At 54.9% G+C, this 23,217-nt stretch overlaps 24 non-coding genes across 24 annotated transcripts; all 24 read right to left on the reverse strand.

Annotated features, from left to right (window-relative positions):
* Positions 1–395: 395 nt before the first annotated feature.
* On the reverse strand, positions 396–514 carry LOC126090426 (5S ribosomal RNA). The gene has a single exon (XR_007521260.1). It is a non-coding gene; the product is annotated as a 5S ribosomal RNA (ribosomal RNA).
* An 841-nt stretch (positions 515–1,355) lies between these two features.
* Positions 1,356–1,474, reverse strand: LOC126089400 (5S ribosomal RNA). Its single transcript, XR_007520727.1, has one exon. It is a non-coding gene; the product is annotated as a 5S ribosomal RNA (ribosomal RNA).
* An 837-nt stretch (positions 1,475–2,311) lies between these two features.
* On the reverse strand, positions 2,312–2,430 carry LOC126090427 (5S ribosomal RNA). The gene has a single exon (XR_007521261.1). It is a non-coding gene; the product is annotated as a 5S ribosomal RNA (ribosomal RNA).
* An 843-nt stretch (positions 2,431–3,273) lies between these two features.
* Positions 3,274–3,392, reverse strand: LOC126088621 (5S ribosomal RNA). The gene has a single exon (XR_007519983.1). It is a non-coding gene; the product is annotated as a 5S ribosomal RNA (ribosomal RNA).
* Positions 3,393–4,241: 849 nt separating this feature from the next.
* Positions 4,242–4,360, reverse strand: LOC126089198 (5S ribosomal RNA). Its single transcript, XR_007520534.1, has one exon. It is a non-coding gene; the product is annotated as a 5S ribosomal RNA (ribosomal RNA).
* Positions 4,361–5,202: 842 nt separating this feature from the next.
* On the reverse strand, positions 5,203–5,321 carry LOC126088622 (5S ribosomal RNA). Its single transcript, XR_007519984.1, has one exon. It is a non-coding gene; the product is annotated as a 5S ribosomal RNA (ribosomal RNA).
* Positions 5,322–6,167: 846 nt separating this feature from the next.
* Positions 6,168–6,286, reverse strand: LOC126088623 (5S ribosomal RNA). Its single transcript, XR_007519985.1, has one exon. It is a non-coding gene; the product is annotated as a 5S ribosomal RNA (ribosomal RNA).
* An 847-nt stretch (positions 6,287–7,133) lies between these two features.
* LOC126088624 (5S ribosomal RNA) lies at positions 7,134–7,252 on the reverse strand. Its single transcript, XR_007519986.1, has one exon. It is a non-coding gene; the product is annotated as a 5S ribosomal RNA (ribosomal RNA).
* An 842-nt stretch (positions 7,253–8,094) lies between these two features.
* Positions 8,095–8,213, reverse strand: LOC126088625 (5S ribosomal RNA). Its single transcript, XR_007519987.1, has one exon. It is a non-coding gene; the product is annotated as a 5S ribosomal RNA (ribosomal RNA).
* Positions 8,214–9,059: 846 nt separating this feature from the next.
* On the reverse strand, positions 9,060–9,178 carry LOC126088627 (5S ribosomal RNA). Its single transcript, XR_007519989.1, has one exon. It is a non-coding gene; the product is annotated as a 5S ribosomal RNA (ribosomal RNA).
* Positions 9,179–10,025: 847 nt separating this feature from the next.
* LOC126088628 (5S ribosomal RNA) lies at positions 10,026–10,144 on the reverse strand. Its single transcript, XR_007519990.1, has one exon. It is a non-coding gene; the product is annotated as a 5S ribosomal RNA (ribosomal RNA).
* Positions 10,145–10,984: 840 nt separating this feature from the next.
* On the reverse strand, positions 10,985–11,102 carry LOC126089408 (5S ribosomal RNA). The gene has a single exon (XR_007520735.1). It is a non-coding gene; the product is annotated as a 5S ribosomal RNA (ribosomal RNA).
* An 839-nt stretch (positions 11,103–11,941) lies between these two features.
* On the reverse strand, positions 11,942–12,059 carry LOC126089409 (5S ribosomal RNA). Its single transcript, XR_007520736.1, has one exon. It is a non-coding gene; the product is annotated as a 5S ribosomal RNA (ribosomal RNA).
* Positions 12,060–12,905: 846 nt separating this feature from the next.
* LOC126088629 (5S ribosomal RNA) lies at positions 12,906–13,024 on the reverse strand. The gene has a single exon (XR_007519991.1). It is a non-coding gene; the product is annotated as a 5S ribosomal RNA (ribosomal RNA).
* Positions 13,025–13,871: 847 nt separating this feature from the next.
* Positions 13,872–13,990, reverse strand: LOC126088630 (5S ribosomal RNA). Its single transcript, XR_007519992.1, has one exon. It is a non-coding gene; the product is annotated as a 5S ribosomal RNA (ribosomal RNA).
* Positions 13,991–14,831: 841 nt separating this feature from the next.
* Positions 14,832–14,949, reverse strand: LOC126089410 (5S ribosomal RNA). Its single transcript, XR_007520737.1, has one exon. It is a non-coding gene; the product is annotated as a 5S ribosomal RNA (ribosomal RNA).
* An 839-nt stretch (positions 14,950–15,788) lies between these two features.
* Positions 15,789–15,906, reverse strand: LOC126089411 (5S ribosomal RNA). The gene has a single exon (XR_007520738.1). It is a non-coding gene; the product is annotated as a 5S ribosomal RNA (ribosomal RNA).
* An 851-nt stretch (positions 15,907–16,757) lies between these two features.
* LOC126089369 (5S ribosomal RNA) lies at positions 16,758–16,876 on the reverse strand. Its single transcript, XR_007520697.1, has one exon. It is a non-coding gene; the product is annotated as a 5S ribosomal RNA (ribosomal RNA).
* Positions 16,877–17,715: 839 nt separating this feature from the next.
* On the reverse strand, positions 17,716–17,834 carry LOC126089199 (5S ribosomal RNA). The gene has a single exon (XR_007520535.1). It is a non-coding gene; the product is annotated as a 5S ribosomal RNA (ribosomal RNA).
* An 847-nt stretch (positions 17,835–18,681) lies between these two features.
* LOC126088631 (5S ribosomal RNA) lies at positions 18,682–18,800 on the reverse strand. Its single transcript, XR_007519993.1, has one exon. It is a non-coding gene; the product is annotated as a 5S ribosomal RNA (ribosomal RNA).
* Positions 18,801–19,639: 839 nt separating this feature from the next.
* Positions 19,640–19,758, reverse strand: LOC126089090 (5S ribosomal RNA). Its single transcript, XR_007520432.1, has one exon. It is a non-coding gene; the product is annotated as a 5S ribosomal RNA (ribosomal RNA).
* An 845-nt stretch (positions 19,759–20,603) lies between these two features.
* Positions 20,604–20,722, reverse strand: LOC126088633 (5S ribosomal RNA). Its single transcript, XR_007519994.1, has one exon. It is a non-coding gene; the product is annotated as a 5S ribosomal RNA (ribosomal RNA).
* An 850-nt stretch (positions 20,723–21,572) lies between these two features.
* On the reverse strand, positions 21,573–21,691 carry LOC126088634 (5S ribosomal RNA). The gene has a single exon (XR_007519995.1). It is a non-coding gene; the product is annotated as a 5S ribosomal RNA (ribosomal RNA).
* An 841-nt stretch (positions 21,692–22,532) lies between these two features.
* LOC126088635 (5S ribosomal RNA) lies at positions 22,533–22,651 on the reverse strand. The gene has a single exon (XR_007519996.1). It is a non-coding gene; the product is annotated as a 5S ribosomal RNA (ribosomal RNA).
* Positions 22,652–23,217: the final 566 nt, after the last annotated feature.

Below are 23,217 nucleotides of genomic sequence, written 5' to 3' on the forward strand. Positions count from 1 at the left end.
TGTCCCGACTTTGCTCGACTGCCGCTAGCTGCCGCTCGGGTCGTGGTCCATATGACAGCGCAAGCACGACAAACGTCTGCGGGTCGAGACGAGTCGAGACGAGACGAGACGACTAAGGAATAAGTTCGTGGTTACAAATCAAATTTGGAACTCAACACACCTACACAACAATAGGCGATGACGTATTTCAGAAATCACCTGCCGATTCGTAGTGTTTTGTCGTTTTCAAAGTCTTCTTGGCAAACTTGGTTAGCACATTCTCCCTCAAACTGAGTTAATTACTGCATTTTCGTTCCATTACAGTAGTTTAAAAGGCTTAAGGAAGCATCTTTGTCACAACAGAAAGGTAGTTTGAAAATTGGGCTGGCGACATAACAAAAAAAAAACAGTAAGGGAGCCAACAGCACCCGGGTTTCCCAGGCGGTCACCCATCCAAGTACTAGCCGGGCCCGATGATGCTTAACTTCGGTGATCGGACGAGAACCGGTGTATTCATCATGGTATGGCCGTTGGCGCTCATCTAATGTAGGAGCACGGCAGAATTCGCGTTCGGCTTTTCTCCCAACACACAAAATGTTAGTTTTCGGCCGCATTTGACGAAAGCGCTTCCTTCCGCAACCGCCAGTTCCTCGAGGACGGCGCGGGGAGGCGCGCCCGGCGTCCCAGCAGAGTGACGGCCGAATTGGCGGGCGCACCGCCGCGTGTGTGAGACGCACTGCTGCTCGTTGCACCCCCTGTCATTCGCTGGGCGCGTGCAGCCTTCGACACTAGCGGAGGACGCATCTTGTCCCTGGTGTTCAGCGGAGGGCCTGTGCGGGGTGTGGCAGTGTCGTGCTGGAGGGCCCACTGGTAGCGATGTGGGCTTCCTCGCCTCGCCTCGCCTCGCCTCGCCTCGCCTCACACCAGGTGTCTGCGTAGTTTGCAGTGCATTCGCACCATTCCTATCCCTGTCCCTGTCCCCGTCCCGACTTGTCCCGACTTTGCTCGACTGCCGCTCGCTGCCGCTCGGGTCGTGGTCCATATGACAGCGCAAGCACGACAAACGTCTGCGGGACGAGACGAGACGAGACGACTAAGGAATAAGTTCGTGGTTACAAATCAAATTTGGAACTCAACACACCTACACAACAATAGGCGGTGACGTATTTCAGAAATCACCTGCCGATTCGTAGTGTTTTGTCGTTTTCAAAGTCTTCTTGGCAAACTTGGTTAGCACATTCTCCCTCAAACTGAGTTAATTACTGCATTTTCGTTCCATTACAGTAGTTTAAAAGGCTTAAGGAAGCATCTTTGTCACAACAGAAAGGTAGTTTGAAAATTGGGCTGGCGACATAAAAAAAAAAAAACAGTAAGGGAGCCAACAGCACCCGGGTTTCCCAGGCGGTCACCCATCCAAGTACTAGCCGGGCCCGATTATGCTTAACTTCGGTGATCGGACAAGAACCGGTGTATTCATCATGGTATGGCCGTTGGCGCTCATCTAATGTAGGAGCACGGCAGAATTCGCGTTCGGCTTTTCTCCCAACACACAAAATGTTAGTTTTCGGCCGCATTTGACGAAAGCGCTTCCTTCCGCAACCGCCAGTTCCTCGAGGACGGCGCGGGGAGGCGCGCCCGGCGTCCCAGCAGAGTGACGGCCGAATTGGCGGGCGCACCGCCGCGTGTGTGAGACGCACTGCTGCTCGTTGCACCCCCTGTCATTCGCTGGGCGCGTGCAGCCTTCGACACTAGCGGAGGACGCATCTTGTCCCTGGTGTTCAGCGGAGGGCCTGTGCGGGGTGTGGCAGTGTCGTGCTGGAGGGCCCACTGGTAGCGATGTGGGCTTCCTCGCCTCGCCTCGCCTCGCCTCGCCTCACACCAGGTGTCTGCGTAAGTTTGCAGTGCATTCGCACCATTCCTATCCCTGTCCCTGTCCCCGTCCCGACTTGTCCCGACTTTGCTCGACTGCCGCTCGCTGCCGCTCGGGTCGTGGTCCATATGACAGCGCAAGCACGACAAACGTCTGCGGGACGAGACGAGACGAGACGACTAAGGAATAAGTTCGTGGTTACAAATCAAATTTGGAACTCAACACATCTACACAACAATAGGCGGTGACGTATTTCAGAAATCACCTGCCGATTCGTAGTGTTTTGTCGTTTTCAAAGTCTTCTTGGCAAACTTGGTTAGCACATTCTCCCTCAAACTGAGTTAATTACTGCATTTTCGTTCCATTACAGTAGTTTAAAAGGCTTAAGGAAGCATCTTTGTCACAACAGAAAGGTAGTTTGAAAATTGGGCTGGCGACATAACAAAAAAAAAACAGTAAGGGAGCCAACAGCACCCGGGTTTCCCAGGCGGTCACCCATCCAAGTACTAGCCGGGCCCGATGATGCTTAACTTCGGTGATCGGACGAGAACCGGTGTATTCATCATGGTATGGCCGTTGGCGCTCATCTAATGTAGGAGCACGGCAGAATTCTCGTTCGGCTTTTCTCCCAACACACAAAATGTTAGTTTTCGGCCGCATTTGACGAAAGCGCTTCCTTCCGCAACCGCCAGTTCCTCGAGGACGGCGCGGGGAGGCGCGCCCGGCGTCCCAGCAGAGTGACGGCCGAATTGGCGGGCGCACCGCCGCGTGTGTGAGACGCACTGCTGCTCGTTGCACCCCCTGTCATTCGCTGGGCGCGTGCAGCCTTCGACACTAGCGGAGGACGCATCTTGTCCCTGGTGTTCAGCGGAGGGCCTGTGCGGGGTGTGGCAGTATCGTGCTGGAGGGCCCACTGGTAGCGATGTGGGCTTCCTCGCCTCGCCTCGCCTCGCCTCGCCTCACACCAGGTGTCTGCGTAAGTTTGCAGTGCATTCGCACCATTCCTATCCCTGTCCCTGTCCCCGTCCCGACTTGTCCCGACTTTGCTCGACTGCCGCTCGCTGCCGCTCGGGTCGTAGTCCATATGACAGCGCAAGCACGACAAACGTCTGCGGGACGAGACGAGACGAGACGACTAAGGAATAAATTCGTGGTTACAAATCAAATTTGGAACTCTACACTCCTACACAACAATAGGCGGTGACGTATTTCAGAAATCACCTGCCGATTCGTACTGTTTTGTCGTTTTCAAAGTCTTTTTGGCAAACTTGGTTAGCACATTCTCCCTCAAACTGAGTTAATTACTGCATTTTCGTACCATTACAGTAGTTTAAAAGGCTTAAGGAAGCATCTTTGTCACAACAGAAAGGTAGTTTGAAATTTGGGATGGCGACATAACAAAAAAAAAAAAAAAACAGGAAGGGAGCCAACAGCACCCGGGTTTCCCAGGCGGTCACCCATCCAAGTACTAGCCGGGCCCGATGATGCTTAACTTCGGTGATCGGACGAGAACCGGTGTATTCATCATGGTATGGCCGTTGGCGCTCATCTAATGTAGGAGCACGGCAGAATTCGCGTTCGGCTTTTCTCCCAACACACAAAATGTTAGTTTTCGGCCGCATTTGACGAAAGCGCTTCCTTCCGCAACCGCCAGTTCCTCGAGGACGGCGCGGGGAGGCGCGCCCATCGTCCCAGCAGAGTGACGGCCGAATTGGCGGGCGCACCGCCGCGTGTGTGAGACGCACTGCTGCTCGTTGCACCCCCTGTCATTCGCTGGGCGCGTGCAGCCTTCGACACTAGCGGAGGACGCATCTTGTCCCTGGTGTTCAGCGGAGGGCCTGTGCGGGGTGTGGCAGTGTCGTGCTGGAGGGCCCACTGGTAGCGATGTGGGCTTCCTCGCCTCGCCTCGCCTCGCCTCGCCTCGCCTCACACCAGGTGTCTGCGTAGTTTGCAGTGCATTCGCACCATTCCTATCCCTGTCCCTGTCCCCGTCCCGACTTGTCCCGACTTTGCTCGACTGCCGCTCGCTGCCGCTCGGGTCGTGGTCCATATGACAGCGCAAGCACGACAAACGTCTGCGGGACGAGACGAGACGAGACGAGACGACTAAGGAATAAGTTCGTGGTTACAAATCAAATTTGGAACTCAACACACCTACACAACAATAGGCGGTGACGTATTTCAAAAATCACCTGCCGATTTGTAGTGTTTTGTCGTTTTCAAAGTCTTCTTGGCAAACTTGGTTAGCACATTCTCCCTCAAACTGAGTTAATTACTGCATTTTCGTTCCATTACAGTAGTTTAAAAGGCTTAAGGAAGCATCTTTGTCACAACAGAAAGGTAGTTTGAAAATTGGGCTGGCGACATAAAAAAAAAAAAAAAACAGTAAGGGAGCCAACAGCACCCGGGTTTCCCAGGCGGTCACCCATCCAAGTACTAGCCGGGCCCGATGATGCTTAACTTCGGTGATCGGACAAGAACCGGTGTATTCATCATGGTATGGCCGTTGGCGCTCATCTAATGTAGGAGCACGGCAGAATTCGCGTTCGGCTTTTCTCCCAACACACAAAATGTTAGTTTTCGGCCGCATTTGACGAAAGCGCTTCCTTCCGCAACCGCCAGTTCCTCGAGGACGGCGCGGGGAGGCGCGCCCGGCGTCCCAGCAGAGTGACGGCCGAATTGGCGGGCGCACCGCCGCGTGTGTGAGACGCACTGCTGCTCGTTGCACCCCCTGTCATTCGCTGGGCGCGTGCAGCCTTCGACACTAGCGGAGGACGCATCTTGTCCCTGGTGTTCAGCGGAGGGCCTGTGCGGGGTGTGGCAGTGTCGTGCTGGAGGGCCCACTGGTAGCGATGTGGGCTTCCTCGCCTCGCCTCGCCTCGCCTCGCCTCACACCAGGTGTCTGCGTAAGTTTGCAGTGCATTCGCACCATTCCTATCCCTGTCCCTGTCCCCGTCCCGACTTGTCCCGACTTTGCTCGACTGCCGCTCGCTGCCGCTCGGGTCGTAGTCCATATGACAGCGCAAGCACGACAAACGTCTGCGGGACGAGACGAGACGAGACGACTAAGGAATAAATTCGTGGTTACAAATCAAATTTGGAACTCTACACTCCTACACAACAATAGGCGGTGACGTATTTCAGAAATCACCTGCCGATTCGTACTGTTTTGTCGTTTTCAAAGTCTTTTTGGCAAACTTGGTTAGCACATTCTCCCTCAAACTGAGTTAATTACTGCATTTTCGTACCATTACAGTAGTTTAAAAGGCTTAAGGAAGCATCTTTGTCACAACAGAAAGGTAGTTTGAAATTTGGGATGGCGACATAACAAAAAAAAAAAAAAACAGGAAGGGAGCCAACAGCACCCGGGTTTCCCAGGCGGTCACCCATCCAAGTACTAGCCGGGCCCGATGATGCTTAACTTCGGTGATCGGACGAGAACCGGTGTATTCATCATGGTATGGCCGTTGGCGCTCATCTAATGTAGGAGCACGGCAGAATTCGCGTTCGGCTTTTCTCCCAACACACAAAATGTTAGTTTTCGGCCGCATTTGACGAAAGCGCTTCCTTCCGCAACCGCCAGTTCCTCGAGGACGGCGCGGGGAGGCGCGCCCGGCGTCCCAGCAGAGTGACGGCCGAATTGGCGGGCGCACCGCCGCGTGTGTGAGACGCACTGCTGCTCGTTGCACCCCCTGTCATTCGCTGGGCGCGTGCAGCCTTCGACACTAGCGGAGGACGCATCTTGTCCCTGGTGTTCAGCGGAGGGCCTGTGCGGGGTGTGGCAGTGTCGTGCTGGAGGGCCCACTGGTAGCGATGTGGGCTTCCTCGCCTCGCCTCGCCTCGCCTCGCCTCGCCTCACACCAGGTGTCTGCGTAGTTTGCAGTGCATTCGCACCATTCCTATCCCTGTCCCTGTCCCCGTCCCGACTTGTCCCGACTTTGCTCGACTGCCGCTCGCTGCCGCTCGGGTCGTGGTCCATATGACAGCGCAAGCACGACAAACGTCTGCGGGACGAGACGAGACGAGACGAGACGACTAAGGAATAAGTTCGTGGTTACAAATCAAATTTGGAACTCAACACACCTACACAACAATAGGCGGTGACGTATTTCAGAAATCACCTGCCGATTCGTAGTGTTTTGTCGTTTTCAAAGTCTTCTTGGCAAACTTGGTTAGCACATTCTCCCTCAAACTGAGTTAATTACTGCATTTTCGTTCCATTACAGTAGTTTAAAAGGCTTAAGGAAGCATCTTTGTCACAACAGAAAGGTAGTTTGAAAATTGGGCTGGCGACATAACAAAAAAAAAACAGTAAGGGAGCCAACAGCACCCGGGTTTCCCAGGCGGTCACCCATCCAAGTACTAGCCGGGCCCGATGATGCTTAACTTCGGTGATCGGACGAGAACCGGTGTATTCATCATGGTATGGCCGTTGGCGCTCATCTAATGTAGGAGCACGGCAGAATTCGCGTTCGGCTTTTCTCCCAACACACAAAATGTTAGTTTTCGGCCGCATTTGACGAAAGCGCTTCCTTCCGCAACCGCCAGTTCCTCGAGGACGGCGCGGGGAGGCGCGCCCGGCGTCCCAGCAGAGTGACGGCCGAATTGGCGGGCGCACCGCCGCGTGTGTGAGACGCACTGCTGCTCGTTGCACCCCCTGTCATTCGCTGGGCGCGTGCAGCCTTCGACACTAGCGGAGGACGCATCTTGTCCCTGGTGTTCAGCGGAGGGCCTGTGCGGGGTGTGGCAGTGTCGTGCTGGAGGGCCCACTGGTAGCGATGTGGGCTTCCTCGCCTCGCCTCGCCTCGCCTCGCCTCGCCTCACACCAGGTGTCTGCGTAGTTTGCAGTGCATTCGCACCATTCCTATCCCTGTCCCTGTCCCCGTCCCGACTTGTCCCGACTTTGCTCGACTGCCGCTCGCTGCCGCTCGGGTCGTGGTCCATATGACAGCGCAAGCACGACAAACGTCTGCGGGACGAGACGAGACGAGACGAGACGACTAAGGAATAAGTTCGTGGTTACAAATCAAATTTGGAACTCAACACACCTACACAACAATAGGCGGTGACGTATTTCAGAAATCACCTGCCGATTCGTAGTGTTTTGTCGTTTTCAAAGTCTTCTTGGCAAACTTGGTTAGCACATTCTCCCTCAAACTGAGTTAATTACTGCATTTTCGTTCCATTACAGTAGTTTAAAAGGCTTAAGGAAGCATCTTTGTCACAACAGAAAGGTAGTTTGAAAATTGGGCTGGCGACATAACAAAAAAAAAAACAGTAAGGGAGCCAACAGCACCCGGGTTTCCCAGGCGGTCACCCATCCAAGTACTAGCCGGGCCCGATGATGCTTAACTTCGGTGATCGGACGAGAACCGGTGTATTCATCATGGTATGGCCGTTGGCGCTCATCTAATGTAGGAGCACGGCAGAATTCGCGTTCGGCTTTTCTCCCAACACACAAAATGTTAGTTTTCGGCCGCATTTGACGAAAGCGCTTCCTTCCGCAACCGCCAGTTCCTCGAGGACGGCGCGGGGAGGCGCGCCCGGCGTCCCAGCAGAGTGACGGCCGAATTGGCGGGCGCACCGCCGCGTGTGTGAGACGCACTGCTGCTCGTTGCACCCCCTGTCATTCGCTGGGCGCGTGCAGCCTTCGACACTAGCGGAGGACGCATCTTGTCCCTGGTGTTCAGCGGAGGGCCTGTGCGGGGTGTGGCAGTGTCGTGCTGGAGGGCCCACTGGTAGCGATGTGGGCTTCCTCGCCTCGCCTCGCCTCGCCTCGCCTCACACCAGGTGTCTGCGTAAGTTTGCAGTGCATTCGCACCATTCCTATCCCTGTCCCTGTCCCCGTCCCGACTTGTCCCGACTTTGCTCGACTGCCGCTCGCTGCCGCTCGGGTCGTAGTCCATATGACAGCGCAAGCACGACAAACGTCTGCGGGACGAGACGAGACGAGACGACTAAGGAATAAATTCGTGGTTACAAATCAAATTTGGAACTCTACACTCCTACACAACAATAGGCGGTGACGTATTTCAGAAATCACCTGCCGATTCGTACTGTTTTGTCGTTTTCAAAGTCTTTTTGGCAAACTTGGTTAGCACATTCTCCCTCAAACTGAGTTAATTACTGCATTTTCGTACCATTACAGTAGTTTAAAAGGCTTAAGGAAGCATCTTTGTCACAACAGAAAGGTAGTTTGAAATTTGGGATGGCGACATAACAAAAAAAAAAAAAAACAGGAAGGGAGCCAACAGCACCCGGGTTTCCCAGGCGGTCACCCATCCAAGTACTAGCCGGGCCCGATGATGCTTAACTTCGGTGATCGGACGAGAACCGGTGTATTCATCATGGTATGGCCGTTGGCGCTCATCTAATGTAGGAGCACGGCAGAATTCGCGTTCGGCTTTTCTCCCAACACACAAAATGTTAGTTTTCGGCCGCATTTGACGAAAGCGCTTCCTTCCGCAACCGCCAGTTCCTCGAGGACGGCGCGGGGAGGCGCGCCCGGCGTCCCAGCAGAGTGACGGCCGAATTGGCGGGCGCACCGCCGCGTGTGTGAGACGCACTGCTGCTCGTTGCACCCCCTGTCATTCGCTGGGCGCGTGCAGCCTTCGACACTAGCGGAGGACGCATCTTGTCCCTGGTGTTCAGCGGAGGGCCTGTGCGGGGTGTGGCAGTGTCGTGCTGGAGGGCCCACTGGTAGCGATGTGGGCTTCCTCGCCTCGCCTCGCCTCGCCTCGCCTCGCCTCACACCAGGTGTCTGCGTAGTTTGCAGTGCATTCGCACCATTCCTATCCCTGTCCCTGTCCCCGTCCCGACTTGTCCCGACTTTGCTCGACTGCCGCTCGCTGCCGCTCGGGTCGTGGTCCATATGACAGCGCAAGCACGACAAACGTCTGCGGGACGAGACGAGACGAGACGAGACGACTAAGGAATAAGTTCGTGGTTACAAATCAAATTTGGAACTCAACACACCTACACAACAATAGGCGGTGACGTATTTCAGAAATCACCTGCCGATTCGTAGTGTTTTGTCGTTTTCAAAGTCTTCTTGGCAAACTTGGTTAGCACATTCTCCCTCAAACTGAGTTAATTACTGCATTTTCGTTCCATTACAGTAGTTTAAAAGGCTTAAGGAAGCATCTTTGTCACAACAGAAAGGTAGTTTGAAAATTGGGCTGGCGACATAACAAAAAAAAAACAGTAAGGGAGCCAACAGCACCCGGGTTTCCCAGGCGGTCACCCATCCAAGTACTAGCCGGGCCCGATGATGCTTAACTTCGGTGATCGGACGAGAACCGGTGTATTCATCATGGTATGGCCGTTGGCGCTCATCTAATGTAGGAGCACGGCAGAATTCGCGTTCGGCTTTTCTCCCAACACACAAAATGTTAGTTTTCGGCCGCATTTGACGAAAGCGCTTCCTTCCGCAACCGCCAGTTCCTCGAGGACGGCGCGGGGAGGCGCGCCCGGCGTCCCAGCAGAGTGACGGCCGAATTGGCGGGCGCACCGCCGCGTGTGTGAGACGCACTGCTGCTCGTTGCACCCCCTGTCATTCGCTGGGCGCGTGCAGCCTTCGACACTAGCGGAGGACGCATCTTGTCCCTGGTGTTCAGCGGAGGGCCTGTGCGGGGTGTGGCAGTGTCGTGCTGGAGGGCCCACTGGTAGCGATGTGGGCTTCCTCGCCTCGCCTCGCCTCGCCTCGCCTCGCCTCACACCAGGTGTCTGCGTAGTTTGCAGTGCATTCGCACCATTCCTATCCCTGTCCCTGTCCCCGTCCCGACTTGTCCCGACTTTGCTCGACTGCCGCTCGCTGCCGCTCGGGTCGTGGTCCATATGACAGCGCAAGCACGACAAACGTCTGCGGGACGAGACGAGACGAGACGAGACGACTAAGGAATAAGTTCGTGGTTACAAATCAAATTTGGAACTCAACACACCTACACAACAATAGGCGGTGACGTATTTCAGAAATCACCTGCCGATTCGTAGTGTTTTGTCGTTTTCAAAGTCTTCTTGGCAAACTTGGTTAGCACATTCTCCCTCAAACTGAGTTAATTACTGCATTTTCGTTCCATTACAGTAGTTTAAAAGGCTTAAGGAAGCATCTTTGTCACAACAGAAAGGTAGTTTGAAAATTGGGCTGGCGACATAACAAAAAAAAAAACAGTAAGGGAGCCAACAGCACCCGGGTTTCCCAGGCGGTCACCCATCCAAGTACTAGCCGGGCCCGATGATGCTTAACTTCGGTGATCGGACGAGAACCGGTGTATTCATCATGGTATGGCCGTTGGCGCTCATCTAATGTAGGAGCACGGCAGAATTCGCGTTCGGCTTTTCTCCCAACACACAAAATGTTAGTTTTCGGCCGCATTTGACGAAAGCGCTTCCTTCCGCAACCGCCAGTTCCTCGAGGACGGCGCGGGGAGGCGCGCCCGGCGTCCCAGCAGAGTGACGGCCGAATTGGCGGGCGCACCGCCGCGTGTGTGAGACGCACTGCTGCTCGTTGCACCCCCTGTCATTCGCTGGGCGCGTGCAGCCTTCGACACTAGCGGAGGACGCATCTTGTCCCGGGTGTTCAGCGGAGGGCCTGTGCGGGGTGTGGCAGTGTCGTGCTGGAGGGCCCACTGGTAGCGATGTGGGCTTCCTCGCCTCGCCTCGCCTCGCCTCGCCTCACACCAGGTGTCTGCGTAAGTTTGCAGTGCATTCGCACCATTCCTATCCCTGTCCCTGTCCCCGTCCCGACTTGTCCCGACTTTGCTCGACTGCCGCTCGCTGCCGCTCGGGTCGTAGTCCATATGACAGCGTAAGCACGACAAACGTCTGCGGGACGAGACGAGACGAGACGACTAAGGAATAAATTCGTGGTTACAAATCAAATTTGGAACTCTACACTCCTACACAACAATAGGCGGTGACGTATTTCAGAAATCATCTGCCGATTCGTACTGTTTTGTCGTTTTCAAAGTCTTCTTGGCAAACTTGGTTAGCACATTCTCCCTCAAACAGAGTTAATTACTGCATTTTCGTACCATTACAGTAGTTTAAAAGGCTTAAGGAAGCATCTTTGTCACAACAGAAAGGTAGTTTGAAAATTGGGCTGGCGACATAACAAAAAAAAAAAAACAGGAAGGGAGCCAACAGCACCCGGGTTTCCCAGGCGGTCACCCATCAAGTACTAGACGGGCCCGATGATGCTTAACTTCGGTGATCGGACGAGAACCGGTGTATTCATCATGGTATGGCCGTTGGCGCTCATCTAATGTAGGAGCACGGCAGAATTCTCGTTCGGCTTTTCTCCCAACACACAAAATGTTAGTTTTCGGCCGCATTTGACGAAAGCGCTTCCTTCCGCAACCGCCAGTTCCTCGAGGACGGCGCGGGAAGGCGCGCCCGGCGTCCCAGCAGAGTGACGGCCGAATTGGCGGGCGCACCGCCGCGTGTGTGAGACGCACTGCTGCTCGTTGCACCCCCTGTCATTCGCTGGGCGCGTGCAGCCTTTGACACAAGCGGAGGACGCATCTTGTCCCTGGTGTTCAGCGGAAGGCCTGTGCGGGGTGTGGCAGTGTCGTGCTGGAGGGCCCACTGGTAGCGATGTGGGCTTCCTCGCCTCGCCTCGCCTCGCCTCGCCTCACACCAGGTGTCTGCGTAAGTTTGCAGTGCATTCGCACCATTCCTATCCCTGTCCCTGTCCCCGTCCCGACTTGTCCCGACTTTGCTCGACTGCCGCTCGCTGCCGCTCGGGTCGTAGTCCATATGACAGCGTAAGCACGACAAACGTCTGCGGGACGAGACGAGACGAGACGACTAAGGAATAAATTCGTGGTTACAAATCAAATTTGGAACTCTACACTCCTACACAACAATAGGCGGTGACGTATTTCAGAAATCATCTGCCGATTCGTACTGTTTTGTCGTTTTCAAAGTCTTCTTGGCAAACTTGGTTAGCACATTCTCCCTCAAACAGAGTTAATTACTGCATTTTCGTACCATTACAGTAGTTTAAAAGGCTTAAGGAAGCATCTTTGTCACAACAGAAAGGTAGTTTGAAAATTGGGCTGGCGACATAACAAAAAAAAAAAACAGGAAGGGAGCCAACAGCACCCGGGTTTCCCAGGCGGTCACCCATCAAGTACTAGACGGGCCCGATGATGCTTAACTTCGGTGATCGGACGAGAACCGGTGTATTCATCATGGTATGGCCGTTGGCGCTCATCTAATGTAGGAGCACGGCAGAATTCTCGTTCGGCTTTTCTCCCAACACACAAAATGTTAGTTTTCGGCCGCATTTGACGAAAGCGCTTCCTTCCGCAACCGCCAGTTCCTCGAGGACGGCGCGGGAAGGCGCGCCCGGCGTCCCAGCAGAGTGACGGCCGAATTGGCGGGCGCACCGCCGCGTGTGTGAGACGCACTGCTGCTCGTTGCACCCCCTGTCATTCGCTGGGCGCGTGCAGCCTTTGACACAAGCGGAGGACGCATCTTGTCCCTGGTGTTCAGCGGAAGGCCTGTGCGGGGTGTGGCAGTGTCGTGCTGGAGGGCCCACTGGTAGCGATGTGGGCTTCCTCGCCTCGCCTCGCCTCGCCTCGCCTCGCCTCACACCAGGTGTCTGCGTAGTTTGCAGTGCATTCGCACCATTCCTATCCCTGTCCCTGTCCCCGTCCCGACTTGTCCCGACTTTGCTCGACTGCCGCTCGCTGCCGCTCGGGTCGTGGTCCATATGACAGCGCAAGCACGACAAACGTCTGCGGGACGAGACGAGACGAGACGAGACGACTAAGGAATAAGTTCGTGGTTACAAATCAAATTTGGAACTCAACACACCTACACAACAATAGGCGGTGACGTATTTCAGAAATCACCTGCCGATTCGTAGTGTTTTGTCGTTTTCAAAGTCTTCTTGGCAAACTTGGTTAGCACATTCTCCCTCAAACTGAGTTAATTACTGCATTTTCGTTCCATTACAGTAGTTTAAAAGGCTTAAGGAAGCATCTTTGTCACAACAGAAAGGTAGTTTGAAAATTGGGCTGGCGACATAACAAAAAAAAAACAGTAAGGGAGCCAACAGCACCCGGGTTTCCCAGGCGGTCACCCATCCAAGTACTAGCCGGGCCCGATGATGCTTAACTTCGGTGATCGGACGAGAACCGGTGTATTCATCATGGTATGGCCGTTGGCGCTCATCTAATGTAGGAGCACGGCAGAATTCGCGTTCGGCTTTTCTCCCAACACACAAAATGTTAGTTTTCGGCCGCATTTGACGAAAGCGCTTCCTTCCGCAACCGCCAGTTCCTCGAGGACGGCGCGGGGAGGCGCGCCCGGCGTCCCAGCAGAGTGACGGCCGAATTGGCGGGCGCACCGCCGCGTGTGTGAGACGCACTGCTGCTCGTTGCACCCCCTGTCATTCGCTGGGCGCGTGCAGCCTTCGACACTAGCGGAGGACGCATCTTGTCCCTGGTGTTCAGCGGAGGGCCTGTGCGGGGTGTGGCAGTGTCGTGCTGGAGGGCCCACTGGTAGCGATGTGGGCTTCCTCGCCTCGCCTCGCCTCGCCTCGCCTCGCCTCACACCAGGTGTCTGCGTAGTTTGCAGTGCATTCGCACCATTCCTATCCCTGTCCCTGTCCCCGTCCCGACTTGTCCCGACTTTGCTCGACTGCCGCTCGCTGCCGCTCGGGTCGTGGTCCATATGACAGCGCAAGCACGACAAACGTCTGCGGGACGAGACGAGACGAGACGAGACGACTAAGGAATAAGTTCGTGGTTACAAATCAAATTTGGAACTCAACACACCTACACAACAATAGGCGGTGACGTATTTCAGAAATCACCTGCCGATTCGTAGTGTTTTGTCGTTTTCAAAGTCTTCTTGGCAAACTTGGTTAGCACATTCTCCCTCAAACTGAGTTAATTACTGCATTTTCGTTCCATTACAGTAGTTTAAAAGGCTTAAGGAAGCATCTTTGTCACAACAGAAAGGTAGTTTGAAAATTGGGCTGGCGACATAACAAAAAAAAAAACAGTAAGGGAGCCAACAGCACCCGGGTTTCCCAGGCGGTCACCCATCCAAGTACTAGCCGGGCCCGATGATGCTTAACTTCGGTGATCGGACGAGAACCGGTGTATTCATCATGGTATGGCCGTTGGCGCTCATCTAATGTAGGAGCACGGCAGAATTCGCGTTCGGCTTTTCTCCCAACACACAAAATGTTAGTTTTCGGCCGCATTTGACGAAAGCGCTTCCTTCCGCAACCGCCAGTTCCTCGAGGACGGCGCGGGGAGGCGCGCCCGGCGTCCCAGCAGAGTGACGGCCGAATTGGCGGGCGCACCGCCGCGTGTGTGAGACGCACTGCTGCTCGTTGCACCCCCTGTCATTCGCTGGGCGCGTGCAGCCTTCGACACTAGCGGAGGACGCATCTTGTCCCGGGTGTTCAGCGGAGGGCCTGTGCGGGGTGTGGCAGTGTCGTGCTGGAGGGCCCACTGGTAGCGATGTGGGCTTCCTCGCCTCGCCTCGCCTCGCCTCGCCTCACACCAGGTGTCTGCGTAAGTTTGCAGTGCATTCGCACCATTCCTATCCCTGTCCCTGTCCCCGTCCCGACTTGTCCCGACTTTGCTCGACTGCCGCTCGCTGCCGCTCGGGTCGTAGTCCATATGACAGCGTAAGCACGACAAACGTCTGCGGGACGAGACGAGACGAGACGACTAAGGAATAAATTCGTGGTTACAAATCAAATTTGGAACTCTACACTCCTACACAACAATAGGCGGTGACGTATTTCAGAAATCATCTGCCGATTCGTACTGTTTTGTCGTTTTCAAAGTCTTCTTGGCAAACTTGGTTAGCACATTCTCCCTCAAACAGAGTTAATTACTGCATTTTCGTACCATTACAGTAGTTTAAAAGGCTTAAGGAAGCATCTTTGTCACAACAGAAAGGTAGTTTGAAAATTGGGCTGGCGACATAACAAAAAAAAAAAAAACAGGAAGGGAGCCAACAGCACCCGGGTTTCCCAGGCGGTCACCCATCAAGTACTAGACGGGCCCGATGATGCTTAACTTCGGTGATCGGACGAGAACCGGTGTATTCATCATGGTATGGCCGTTGGCGCTCATCTAATGTAGGAGCACGGCAGAATTCTCGTTCGGCTTTTCTCCCAACACACAAAATGTTAGTTTTCGGCCGCATTTGACGAAAGCGCTTCCTTCCGCAACCGCCAGTTCCTCGAGGACGGCGCGGGAAGGCGCGCCCGGCGTCCCAGCAGAGTGACGGCCGAATTGGCGGGCGCACCGCCGCGTGTGTGAGACGCACTGCTGCTCGTTGCACCCCCTGTCATTCGCTGGGCGCGTGCAGCCTTTGACACAAGCGGAGGACGCATCTTGTCCCTGGTGTTCAGCGGAAGGCCTGTGCGGGGTGTGGCAGTGTCGTGCTGGAGGGCCCACTGGTAGCGATGTGGGCTTCCTCGCCTCGCCTCGCCTCGCCTCGCCTCACACCAGGTGTCTGCGTAAGTTTGCAGTGCATTCGCACCATTCCTATCCCTGTCCCTGTCCCCGTCCCGACTTGTCCCGACTTTGCTCGACTGCCGCTCGCTGCCGCTCGGGTCGTAGTCCATATGACAGCGTAAGCACGACAAACGTCTGCGGGACGAGACGAGACGAGACGACTAAGGAATAAATTCGTGGTTACAAATCAAATTTGGAACTCTACACTCCTACACAACAATAGGCGGTGACGTATTTCAGAAATCATCTGCCGATTCGTACTGTTTTGTCGTTTTCAAAGTCTTCTTGGCAAACTTGGTTAGCACATTCTCCCTCAAACAGAGTTAATTACTGCATTTTCGTACCATTACAGTAGTTTAAAAGGCTTAAGGAAGCATCTTTGTCACAACAGAAAGGTAGTTTGAAAATTGGGCTGGCGACATAACAAAAAAAAAAAACAGGAAGGGAGCCAACAGCACCCGGGTTTCCCAGGCGGTCACCCATCAAGTACTAGACGGGCCCGATGATGCTTAACTTCGGTGATCGGACGAGAACCGGTGTATTCATCATGGTATGGCCGTTGGCGCTCATCTAATGTAGGAGCACGGCAGAATTCTCGTTCGGCTTTTCTCCCAACACACAAAATGTTAGTTTTCGGCCGCATTTGACGAAAGCGCTTCCTTCCGCAACCGCCAGTTCCTCGAGGACGGCGCGGGAAGACGCGCCCGGCGTCCCAGCAGAGTGACGGCCGAATTGGCGGGCGCACCGCCGCGTGTGTGAGACGCACTGCTGCTCGTTGCACCCCCTGTCATTCGCTGGGCGCGTGCAGCCTTTGACACAAGCGGAGGACGCATCTTGTCCCTGGTGTTCAGCGGAAGGCCTGTGCGGGGTGTGGCAGTGTCGTGCTGGAGGGCCCACTGGTAGCGATGTGGGCTTCCTCGCCTCGCCTCGCCTCGCCTCGCCTCGCCTCACACCAGGTGTCTGCGTAGTTTGCAGTGCATTCGCACCATTCCTGTCCCTGTCCCTGTCCCCGTCCCGACTTGTCCCGACTTTGCTCGACTGCCGCTCGCTGCCGCTCGGGTCGTGGTCCATATGACAGCGCAAGCACGACAAACGTCTGCGGGACGAGACGAGACGAGACGAGACGAGACGACTAAGGAATAAATTCGTGGTTACAAATCAAATTTGGAACTCTACACTCCTACACAACAATAGGCGGTGACGTATTTCAGAAATCACCTGCCGATTCGTAGTGTTTTGTCGTTTTCAAAGTCTTCTTGGCAAACTTGGTTAGCACATTCTGCCTCAAACTGAGTTAATTACTGCATTTTCGTTCCATTACAGTAGTTTAAAAGGCTTAAGGAAGCATCTTTGTCACAACAGAAAGGTAGTTTGAAAATTGGGCTGGCGACATAACAAAAAAAAAACAGGAAGGGAGCCAACAGCACCCGGGTTTCCCAGGCGGTCACCCATCCAAGTACTAGCCGCGCCCGATGATGCTTAACTTCGGTGATCGGACGAGAACCGGTGTATTCATCATGGTATGGCCGTTGGCGCTCATCTAATGTAGGAGCACGGCAGAATTCGCGTTCGGCTTTTCTCCCAACACACAAAATGTTAGTTTTCGGCCGCATTTGACGAAAGCGCTTCCTTCCGCAACCGCCAGTTCCTCGAGGACGGCGCGGGGAGGCGCGCCCGGCGTCCCAGCAGAGTGACGGCCGAATTGGCGGGCGCACCGCCGCGTGTGTGAGACGCACTGCTGCTCGTTGCACCCCCTGTCATTCGCTGGGCGCGTGCAGCCTTCGACACTAGCGGAGGACGCATCTTGTCCCTGGTGTTCAGCGGAGGGCCTGTGCGGGGTGTGGCAGTGTCGTGCTGGAGGGCCCACTGGTAGCGATGTGGGCTTCCTCGCCTCGCCTCGCCTCGCCTCGCCTCACACCAGGTGTCTGCGTAAGTTTGCAGTGCATTCGCACCATTCCTATCCCTGTCCCTGTCCCCGTCCCGACTTGTCCCGACTTTGCTCGACTGCCGCTCGCTGCCGCTCGGGTCGTAGTCCATATGACAGCGCAAGCACGACAAACGTCTGCGGGACGAGACGAGACGAGACGACTAAGGAATAAATTCGTGGTTACAAATCAAATTTGGAACTCTACACTCCTACACAACAATAGGCGGTGACGTATTTCAGAAATCATCTGCCGATTCGTACTGTTTTGTCGTTTTCAAAGTCTTCTTGGCAAACTTGGTTAGCACATTCTCCCTCAAACTGAGTTAATTACTGCATTTTCGTACCATTACAGTAGTTTAAAAGGCTTAAGGAAGCATCTTTGTCACAACAGAAAGGTAGTTTGAAATTTGGGATGGCGACATAACAAAAAAAAAAAACAGGAAGGGAGCCAACAGCACCCGGGTTTCCCAGGCGGTCACCCATCCAAGTACTAGCCGGGCCCGATGATGCTTAACTTCGGTGATCGGACAAGAACCGGTGTATTCATCATGGTATGGCCGTTGGCGCTCATCTAATGTAGGAGCACGGCAGAATTCGCGTTCGGCTTTTCTCCCAACACACAAAATGTTAGTTTTCGGCCGCATTTGACGAAAGCGCTTCCTTCCGCAACCGCCAGTTCCTCGAGGACGGCGCGGGGAGGCGCGCCCGGCGTCCCAGCAGAGTGACGGCCGAATTGGCGGGCGCACCGCCGCGTGTGTGAGACGCACTGCTGCTCGTTGCACCCCCTGTCATTCGCTGGGCGCGTGCAGCCTTCGACACTAGCGGAGGACGCATCTTGTCCCTGGTGTTCAGCGGAGGGCCTGTGCGCTGTGTGGCAGTGTCGTGCTGGAGGGCCCACTGGTAGCGATGTGGGCTTCCTCGCCTCGCCTCGCCTCGCCTCGCCTCGCCTCACACCAGGTGTCTGCGTAGTTTGCAGTGCATTCGCACCATTCCTATCCCTGTCCCTGTCCCCGTCCCGACTTGTCCCGACTTTGCTCGACTGCCGCTCGCTGCCGCTCGGGTCGTGGTCCATATGACAGCGCAAGCACGACAAACGTCTGCGGGACGAGACGAGACGAGACGAGACGACTAAGGAATAAGTTCGTGGTTACAAATCAAATTTGGAACTCAACACACCTACACAACAATAGGCGGTGACGTATTTCAGAAATCACCTGCCGATTCGTAGTGTTTTGTCGTTTTCAAAGTCTTCTTGGCAAACTTGGTTAGCACATTCTCCCTCAAACTGAGTTAATTACTGCATTTTCGTTCCATTACAGTAGTTTAAAAGGCTTAAGGAAGCATCTTTGTCACAACAGAAAGGTAGTTTGAAAATTGGGCTGGCGACATAACAAAAAAAAAAACAGTAAGGGAGCCAACAGCACCCGGGTTTCCCAGGCGGTCACCCATCCAAGTACTAGCCGGGCCCGATGATGCTTAACTTCGGTGATCGGACGAGAACCGGTGTATTCATCATGGTATGGCCGTTGGCGCTCATGTAATGTAGGAGCACGGCGGAATTCGCGTTCGGCTTTTCTCCCAACACACAAAATGTTAGTTTTCGGCCGCATTTGACGAAAGCGCTTCCTTCCGCAACCGCCAGTTCCTCGAGGACGGCGCGGGGAGGCGCGCCCGGCGTCCCAGCAGAGTGACGGCCGAATTGGCGGGCGCACCGCCGCTGTGTGAGACGCACTGCTGCTCGTTGCACCCCCTGTCATTCGCTGGGCGCGTGCAGCCTTCGACACTAGCGGAGGACGCATCTTGTCCCTGGTGTTCAGCGGAGGGCCTGTGCGGGGTGTGGCAGTGTCGTGCTGGAGGGCCCACTGGTAGCGATGTGGGCTTCCTCGCCTCGCCTCGCCTCGCCTCGCCTCACACCAGGTGTCTGCGTAAGTTTGCAGTGCATTCGCACCATTCCTGTCCCTGTCCCTGTCCCCGTCCCGACTTGTCCCGACTTTGCTCGACTGCCGCTCGCTGCCGCTCGGGTCGTAGTCCATATGACAGCGCAAGCACGACAAACGTCTGCGGGACGAGACGAGACGAGACGACTAAGGAATAAATTCGTGGTTACAAATCAAATTTGGAACTCTACACTCCTACACAACAATAGGCGGTGACGTATTTCAGAAATCATCTGCCGATTCGTACTGTTTTGTCGTTTTCAAAGTCTTCTTGGCAAACTTGGTTAGCACATTCTCCCTCAAACAGAGTTAATTACTGCATTTTCGTACCATTACAGTAGTTTAAAAGGCTTAAGGAAGCATCTTTGTCACAACAGAAAGGTAGTTTGAAAATTGGGCTGGCGACATAACAAAAAAAAAAAAACAGGAAGGGAGCCAACAGCACCCGGGTTTCCCAGGCGGTCACCCATCCAAGTACTAGACGGGCCCGATGATGCTTAACTTCGGTGATCGGACGAGAACCGGTGTATTCATCATGGTATGGCCGTTGGCGCTCATCTAATGTAGGAGCACGGCAGAATTCTCGTTCGGCTTTTCTCCCAACACACAAAATGTTAGTTTTCGGCCGCATTTGACGAAAGCGCTTCCTTCCGCAACCGCCAGTTCCTCGAGGACGGCGCGGGAAGGCGCGCCCGGCGTCCCAGCAGAGTGACGGCCGAATTGGCGGGCGCACCGCCGCGTGTGTGAGACGCACTGCTGCTCGTTGCACCCCCTGTCATTCGCTGGGCGCGTGCAGCCTTTGACACAAGCGGAGGACGCATCTTGTCCCTGGTGTTCAGCGGAAGGCCTGTGCGGGGTGTGGCAGTGTCGTGCTGGAGGGCCCACTGGTAGCGATGTGGGCTTCCTCGCCTCGCCTCGCCTCGCCTCGCCTCGCCTCACACCAGGTGTCTGCGTAGTTTGCAGTGCATTCGCACCATTCCTGTCCCTGTCCCTGTCCCCGTCCCGACTTGTCCCGACTTTGCTCGACTGCCGCTCGCTGCCGCTCGGGTCGTGGTCCATATGACAGCGCAAGCACGACAAACGTCTGCGGGACGAGACGAGACGAGACGACTAAGGAATAAATTCGTGGTTACAAATCAAATTTGGAACTCTACACTCCTACACAACAATAGGCGGTGACGTATTTAAGAAATCACCTGCCGATTCGTACTGTTTTGTCGTTTTCAAAGTCTTTTTGGCAAACTTGGTTAGCACATTCTCCCTCAAACTGAGTTAATTACTGCATTTTCGTACCATTACAGTAGTTTAAAAGGCTTAAGGAAGCATCTTTGTCACAACAGAAAGGTAGTTTGAAATTTGGGATGGCGACATAACAAAAAAAAAAAAAACAGGAAGGGAGCCAACAGCACCCGGGTTTCCCAGGCGGTCACCCATCCAAGTACTAGCCGGGCCCGATGATGCTTAACTTCGGTGATCGGACGAGAACCGGTGTATTCATCATGGTATGGCCGTTGGCGCTCATCTAATGTAGGAGCACGGCAGAATTCGCGTTCGGCTTTTCTCCCAACACACAAAATGTTAGTTTTCGGCCGCATTTGACGAAAGCGCTTCCTTCCGCAACCGCCAGTTCCTCGATGACGGCGCGGGGAGGCGCGCCCGGCGTCCCAGCAGAGTGACGGCCGAATTGGCGGGCGCACCGCCGCGTTTGTGAGACGCACTGCTGCTCGTTGCACCCCCTGTCATTCGCTGGGCGCGTGCAGCCTTCGACACTAGCGGAGGACGCATCTTGTCCCTGGTGTTCAGCGGAGGGCCTGTGCGGGGTGTGGCAGTGTCGTGCTGGAGGGCCCACTGGTAGCGATGTGGGCTTCCTCGCCTCGCCTCGCCTCGCCTCGCCTCGCCTCACACCAGGTGTCTGCGTAGTTTGCAGTGCATTCGCACCATTCCTATCCCTGTCCCTGTCCCCGTCCCGACTTGTCCCGACTTTGCTCGACTGCCGCTCGCTGCCGCTCGGGTCGTGGTCCATATGACAGCGCAAGCACGACAAACGTCTGCGGGACGAGACGAGACGAGACGAGACGACTAAGGAATAAGTTCGTGGTTACTAATCAAATTTGGAACTCAACACACCTACACAACAATAGGCGGTGACGTATTTCAGAAATCACCTGCCGATTCGTAGTGTTTTGTCGTTTTCAAAGTCTTCTTGGCAAACTTGGTTAGCACATTCTCCCTCAAACAGAGTTAATTACTGCATTTTCGTACCATTACAGTAGTTTAAAAGGCTTAAGGAAGCATCTTTGTCACAACAGAAAGGTAGTTTGAAATTTGGGATGGCGACATAACAAAAAAAAAAAAAACAGGAAGGGAGCCAACAGCACCCGGGTTTCCCAGGCGGTCACCCATCCAAGTACTAGCCGGGCCCGATGATGCTTAACTTCGGTGATCGGACGAGAACCGGTGTATTCATCATGGTATGGCCGTTGGCGCTCATCTAATGTAGGAGCACGGCAGAATTCGCGTTCGGCTTTTCTCCCAACACACAAAATGTTAGTTTTCGGCCGCATTTGACGAAAGCGCTTCCTTCCGCAACCGCCAGTTCCTCGAGGACGGCGCGGGGAGGCGCGCCCGGCGTCCCAGCAGAGTGACGGCCGAATTGGCGGGCGCACCGCCGCGTGTGTGAGACGCACTGCTGCTCGTTGCACCCCCTGTCATTCGCTGGGCGCGTGCAGCCTTCGACACTAGCGGAGGACGCATCTTGTCCCTGGTGTTCAGCGGAGGGCCTGTGCGGGGTGTGGCAGTGTCGTGCTGGAGGGCCCACTGGTAGCGATGTGGGCTTCCTCGCCTCGCCTCGCCTCGCCTCGCCTCGCCTCACACCAGGTGTCTGCGTAGTTTGCAGTGCATTCGCACCATTCCTATCCCTGTCCCTGTCCCCGTCCCGACTTGTCCCGACTTTGCTCGACTGCCGCTCGCTGCCGCTCGGGTCGTGGTCCATATGACAGCGCAAGCACGACAAACGTCTGCGGGACGAGACGAGACGAGACGACTAAGGAATAAGTTCGTGGTTACAAATCAAATTTGGAACTCAACACACCTACACAACAATAGGCGGTGACGTATTTCAGAAATCACCTGCCGATTCGTAGTGTTTTGTCGTTTTCAAAGTCTTCTTGGCAAACTTGGTTAGCACATTCTCCCTCAAACTGAGTTAATTACTGCATTTTCGTTCCATTACAGTAGTTTAAAAGGCTTAAGGAAGCATCTTTGTCACAACAGAAAGGTAGTTTGAAAATTGGGCTGGCGACATAACAAAAAAAAAACAGTAAGGGAGCCAACAGCACCCGGGTTTCCCAGGCGGTCACCCATCCAAGTACTAGCCGGGCCCGATGATGCTTAACTTCGGTGATCGGACGAGAACCGGTGTATTCATCATGGTATGGCCGTTGGCGCTCATCTAATGTAGGAGCACGGCAGAATTCGCGTTCGGCTTTTCTCCCAACACACAAAATGTTAGTTTTCGGCCGCATTTGACGAAAGCGCTTCCTTCCGCAACCGCCAGTTCCTCGAGGACGGCGCGGGGAGGCGCGCCCGGCGTCCCAGCAGAGTGACGGCCGAATTGGCGGGCGCACCGCCGCGTGTGTGAGACGCACTGCTGCTCGTTGCACCCCCTGTCATTCGCTGGGCGCGTGCAGCCTTCGACACTAGCGGAGGACGCATCTTGTCCCTGGTGTTCAGCGGAGGGCCTGTGCGGGGTGTGGCAGTGTCGTGCTGGAGGGCCCACTGGTAGCGATGTGGGCTTCCTCGCCTCGCCTCGCCTCGCCTCGCCTCGCCTCACACCAGGTGTCTGCGTAGTTTGCAGTGCATTCGCACCATTCCTATCCCTGTCCCTGTCCCCGTCCCGACTTGTCCCGACTTTGCTCGACTGCCGCTCGCTGCCGCTCGGGTCGTGGTCCATATGACAGCGCAAGCACGACAAACGTCTGCGGGACGAGACGAGACGAGACGAGACGACTA

The sequence above is a fragment of the Schistocerca cancellata genome, chromosome 6 (genome assembly GCF_023864275.1).
Source record: "Schistocerca cancellata isolate TAMUIC-IGC-003103 chromosome 6, iqSchCanc2.1, whole genome shotgun sequence".
NCBI lineage: Eukaryota > Metazoa > Arthropoda > Insecta > Orthoptera > Acrididae > Schistocerca > Schistocerca cancellata.